The sequence below is a fragment of the Hipposideros armiger genome, unplaced genomic scaffold (genome assembly GCF_001890085.2).
Source record: "Hipposideros armiger isolate ML-2016 unplaced genomic scaffold, ASM189008v1 scaffold_16, whole genome shotgun sequence".
Taxonomy (NCBI): Eukaryota; Metazoa; Chordata; class Mammalia; order Chiroptera; family Hipposideridae; genus Hipposideros; species Hipposideros armiger.
The window spans coordinates 3,890,517-3,896,863 of record NW_017731366.1 but is presented as its reverse complement, the minus strand read 5'-3'; positions in this window follow the sequence as shown (position 1 = coordinate 3,896,863).

Below are 6,347 nucleotides of genomic sequence, written 5' to 3'. Positions count from 1 at the left end.
TCTAGTCTAGTGGCTATGTTCTACAAGGCCGTCTCAGTAGAGGGGTTAAAAAACAAAATTTATGACTGTTTTATCCTTTTCAGGGTCAAATTCCAGCAAACAATCATAACCTGGAAGAGTTGTATTGTTTCTAAGTTATTTTGAAGAAAGTTGTTTTTCCATGTACCTACTTCCAAACATCAACATTAAATGGGGAAAGACTAAGACATTCAGTTATAAAGGATCCAGAATTGGGAAGAGTAAAGCATACGTTTTAATTATATAAAAGCATTAGTAGAAATGAGTTCAGGCAAGTGAGACTGTTCCATTAGGAAGGTAAATGATTGAGTTGTCACTCTAAGAAAAAATGGAAATGGTAAGTCTGTAATATATTTTTTATATTCTTAACAGAGGTTCTGCTAGTAGGCCCTGAGTTCACCCAGGTCTAAAAGGAAATCAGTGATAACTAGAGAAAAGTTGTGTTTTTATTGTTTCAAGACCTTCAGGTTTCCGATAATGACTGAAGAGAAAAAGAGAATTATCAGTGGCCTTACCAGGACCACTGAAGAATCAGTCATATTCCTGATGCTTAAATCAGTTCTCATTCCATTAGTCTCTGCAGCCTCTCTGGGAGCATATTTTTCTTTATTATGTGAACTTTCAGTTTCTTTAATCCTAAACTCACAATTGGTGTAATTCCATTAATTCCTTCAACAAACAGCTATTCACCAGTAGACCACCAGAATTTAATAACAAAACACTGTCATTTCAGCTAAGGGCAAGTGAAGTGTAAGTTCCCACCTAAAAGGAGCTAATAAGATGAGAATGGTACACACAAGACAAATGCCAGGGTGACCAGTAAGTGCAAAAGGCAGGCAGAGAGGGTTAAGTCATGGTTAATGTCATCAGAGAGAATTTATAACCTTGAGAGATTGCTAAGCAGGTTTCTGTTTACAGCAGAAATCATAGAGTATCTGACTTGACACATTAACTACTCATGTAGTTACATAACTTTTTCAATTAGTCCTGTGGCAGTTGCTATGACATTCTGGTCTGGCTGCTCTCATCATTAGAAATAGTCATTCTGAAAATGATTTATATGCAATTAACACTTAGGCATATACTGCTTGGAAAATCTCATAATAGCACTGGCCTGGGCATTTTGCTACTGGTGCTGCTGAGAACTAGTTCTAAAACTTTAAAACAACCAGTTTTATCATTTCTTAAAATGAGGGAATCTGACTGGACCCTTTGTGGGTCTGAAATTCTTTGACTCTGGTCTTCCAGACATCTTGAACCTCAGACTCATCTTTGATTCTTATTTCTTCTTTATTGTATTTTAGTCCCTAAGCCTGTTGTTCCTTCCTTCATGGAAGGAATTGGCTCTCAAATCTGCCTGTTCTGTCTCTTCTACCATATCTGCTGTTATCTCATGTCTGTACCAGCACAGTAGCTTCCTAAATGGTATTCTTGCCTCCATTCTCTGCTATCTCCTTTATCTTAGGAAACCTATAAATCTTGAAATATCAGTTTCCTTACCCCACTGTCTCAAAAACTCTGGAGATAAAAGATAGAGATGAACCACCTTTTGGCAGTTGAGGCTTTCCACAATCTAAACTTACCTTGTCATTCATCTGATAATTGCGTCACCAACTCACCGTATTCCTCCACCATGCCTCTTCCTGAACCAAGACCAGCTGGACCTGTCTTCTCACTAACAAACATGCCATTTATCTTCCAGATTTCACACTTTCATTCTATTTCTCAAGCCTGCAGCATTTTACTCCTCTTTTTTGCTAATCAAATCCTACCAATTTTTCTGAGACCTACCTCTTGCCAGAAGCTTTCCCCGCATGATCTAGCTTTCACAAGTTTTCCCTTTCTTTGGACTCTCTCATAGTATTTATGAGCTTTAGTGTACGTTTCAACACGTTATTCCACACTATTATGTATTGTTACTTGATCACTTCATGGGCGTGTCTTGACTTTTTCAAAATAGTACCATTTTGTGTTTATTTTTGCATTCTTCTTAGAACCTGGTAGACACTGTGTATATGGTAGATACCTTATCAAAACTCGTGCACTGAATTGTACATTTTGCCCCCAATGCCTTGCATAGGCAATCTAGTCTTGCCTTTCCCTTTCTGTCCAGGAACCAGTTCCATCATCAGTCTGTCCTACCACCACAGCCCTTACAGGTCCTCACTTATCCTGTTCTCTCTGCAGCATTTTGTAGCAGATCAGCCATGTTTCCACTTCTGCTCCTGTTTCCTTCTTACAGTGGGCTAAGTAAAGAGTCCACGACTTCTGTTCTATAGAGTCATGGGCTGTAGAACAGGAGGCCTGTGGGAATTGCTATGACTGGGGCGTTGTAGTAGGGGAACAAGAGCTCACAAAAAGCAATACAGTGAAGTGGTTTGGTGTCTGAGTGTGAACGTAGGCTCTGGGACAGTTTTTGGAGGTGTGTCCAGAAATTGGGCCTATGTAACTAAGAGTTAAAACCAGTGTTAATTTAATAAACTAAGCTATAAAACTGACAGATCCACAGATTTGCTTTGGGAGCTAGCTTAAAGTTAATACCTATTCCAGTCTCTTGTTTTTTTATACAAGGACACTAAGGTCCAAAGAGGAGGCTGCAAATAGTAGCTACTGAATGTTTGTTGATTGCAAATAATCCAATTAAGCCAGTTCAAGGATGGTTTCATTTTTTTATGGTATTTAATGTTAGAAATTGACCAATCAATTTGAGAAGCTTTGTAATAGAGAACTATACAAAGTACAAAGTAAAAGCCCCATTCTTACCTGTCTGTATTCCCTAATCTTTCACCAAAATTATCTCATTACCTTCCCGAGGTAACAGCATGATGTCTATCATTCCAGATGTATACATAGCTCTATATACTATACACATACTGTTAATTTCATATAAAAGGTATAACAATATACATATTTAACCTGGTGTGAGATGATACTTTTATAAAATCCCATAAAGATGAATTACTACTGAAATGAAAATTTAAAATACATTGAACAGCAAGCCTGAATTGCTTATTATTAGGTTCCACAGACAAAAAGTTACTGTCAAATCGCCATAACAATTTCTAGACATTTACTCTCAATCTCTGTATACTTATCATTGAGGGCCCATAACAAACAGTTCAGAGTTTGGTACTACTTCATGGGCTAGTCTTTGAGTGGCATTATTCTTTGAATTTTTTTTTTTAAATAATGGGCATATATTACTTGTACAATTGCAATTAATTTTTTTTCCAATTCAGTCTGATAATAATAGAAATAGGTACAAGTTACAGAAATGGTCCCCAGGATGGGTCAATTTTATGGACAGGCAAGCAAACAAGGTGGCAGAATGGAGGAAATACATGATCTGGGTTTGAAAGGCTTCATAGGCATTTGTCAGAAGAATAAGTGTGGAAGAGCATTTTAGGTAGAGGAGAAGCAGGAGTCAGGGCAGGTAATGAGATTGCTGGATGTGGGGGGAAATATAGTGAACATCTGTTGTTTATAGCCTGCCCAGTAATCCAATCTCTTGTTTTGGTTTTTTTTTTTTAAGATTTTATTGGGGAATTGGGGGAGAGAACAGTGTTGGAGAATCAGGGAAGGGGAACAGACAAGTTGCTGTCCTTTTGTTCTTCAGTCTAGTTGTGGAGGATGTCGCTCCACTGGCCCATGTTGGTATCATCATTGCGCTCTTCCCGGCTGAGGCAGATCTGTTGCCTGCCATTGGAAGGCGGCTCACGGCAGCTCACACCAGCTGCTGGCCACTCATGGTAGCTTGTGGCAGCCCACTGCAGCCTATGCTGTTGCCAGCGACTCAGGGCAGCCCAGCTCCAGGTCAAGCTGCCGTTCACCACCTTAGCTGCAGAGGGTGCAGCATCACTGGGCCATGTGGGATCCAAACCAGCAGCCCTGCTGCCCAGAACTTGTGCTACCAAGCCAACTCTCAACCAACGAGCTACTTGGCCATCCCTCCCTTCTTTTTTCCCTTGGGAATCCACAACTTCTCCATTCTTGGTGTAGGTGGTTTGGGAGGGGTTGACCTCTTCCCCAGCTCAAGAACTAATCAGCATCTCCTATCCTCTTTAATTGCCTCCCAGCAATTGGTTTGGGATGGCAGTCAAGTCCAAGACTTCTGCTGGAACCCTGGCCAGGGGAAGGGACAGAGAGCTTATTCTTGCTGGGATTGCTGAGAGGAGGGTGTAAGCACAAAACTACAGACTGCCCTTTTTATACTGGAGAAGAGAACCAGTTTGGGAATGGAGCCAGCAGAGAAGAAAAGTGGAGACCAGAGACCAAAGATAGAAACCCCATCCAGTGCCCTCACTTATGGTCCTGCATGTAGCCATACCCTATATTCTATCCCTGGGATTTCCAGTTTCATGAACAAATAACTTTTAAAAAAATCTATTTACTCTTAAACCCACCTTAACTGAAAGACTTACACAAGGAATATTATGGTGTGACAGAAGTGTGTGTGTGTGTGTGTGTGTGTGTGTGTGTGTGTGTGTACATGCACGAGCGCACTAGGGGCTAATGAGGCCGCAGAGGTGGGCAGGGGCTGAAGGGCCCTCATTCCTGGAGCCTCGCAGGAGCTCTGGAAGTTGTAAAGCACTGATTACCTCAACAAGAAAATCAAGAGCTATAAATCAGAAATGCTAAAATTAAGAACATTAACTTCCTTAAGTTTTTCTAGTGGTTTCATTTTTGTTGTTCTTTGTTTCCCTCTGGTTGGAGCTAGGCAATTAAAAATAGAAAGGGCCTAGCAAGTTACTGAAAATGACATTTAAAAAAATGATTCCATTTTCCTTTTAAGGATTAAAAGTTAATTTAATTTTGAACAATGAAATAGCTGACCCTGTTTAATATTGTTTTCTATTTCCAATAAAAATTTAATACATACAAGCAGACTTTCAGTGAAGAAACTTTTAGGAATAATAAGAATCAGCTTTCCTGAAACTCCCTACACATTTAATTAGTTTTCTCAGCAGGAACAGGAAGTAACTCTGGGAATCTGAGGAACACATTAGCCGTTTTGAACATTATAAAGCAAAAATAAATGAGCCTTGCATCACATTCCCTGCATAGAGTTGTTGTGTCTGTTTAATCTAGAACAATTCCCTAGGGTTTTTGTGTTTTATGGTATTTTTCATGATTTCCAGCCAATTGTTTTGCAGCATGTCCTGCCATTTAGAGTTGTCTGATTTTGTCATTATGATTAGCTTCAGGTTAAACACTTTTCCAGGAATACTTCATGGATGATGTTGCATGCTTCTCTGTGCTTCACATCAGGGGACACACAAGGACCAATTATTGTCCAACTTTTGGTTAATTTTGATCATTTGGTTGCTATTGTCTGCCAGATCTATTCATTGTAAAGGCACCCTTTACACCTTTGTAATTAATAAGTAATCTGTGGGGATGATTCTTTGACAATAAATAGCATTCTTAACAGATTTTATGCACATTGTTTCAAAGAAGAAAAATGGTTCATAATGAAATTTTGTAGAGTTGGAAGGAATTCTTTCAACCACCACCTAGTGAGTGCTCTGCAAACTATATAATTGCTGGGATTAAGAGCAAAGTGGTGAAGGCTGACCAGCAAACAGAGTACATCAAATGCTAAAACAAAGGACAAACTACAATAGGAGAATTGGGGAGAGTGGCAAAGACCACATCAAATGAGAGAAAAGGGAAATTTAGAGATAAAAAATGACTTGACCAAGATCTCAGATTGGCAGGAGTGAGATTAGAACTCCGCTTTTTCTGATGCCCAGTACAGTATTCCTTCCACGACAGTATCCAAAGGTTGTATGGCAGTGCTGGTTCTCCACGACAGGTGTAACATTTGTTATTAGTGAAAATAATTAATGAGATCTTACTATGTAACTAAAAGAACAAGCGTTCTCTTGTTCTTTAGAGGAAATTTTATTTGATTGAAATTATGTACACTGTGACATTAAAGTCACTTGGAGACCTCGTCTGGTTTTGCCTCAGGGAAAGATTTCCTCACAGTGACAATGACACAAGCATGCACACTTCATAACCGGATATTACTCATCTGCCACACCTTAAAACTATCACAGAATAAGATCATTCTATTCACAAACCTGGAAACATTTCAGAGGTATCTAACGCCTATGCCCTGAGATTGGCTATTTATAGCTGATACATAATTCCTATATAGTGTACACAGTGTTTTCATATGTATCACTGGAGTCTCAACAACAATCTAGTTACTCCTTAAAGTGAAAGAGAGATCATCAGTGTGAGATGTCGGCTGGATTACTAATTGTCTTGTCTTTATATTTAAGAATATCTATTGTATACCTTTTTCAGAATAGAAATTTAAA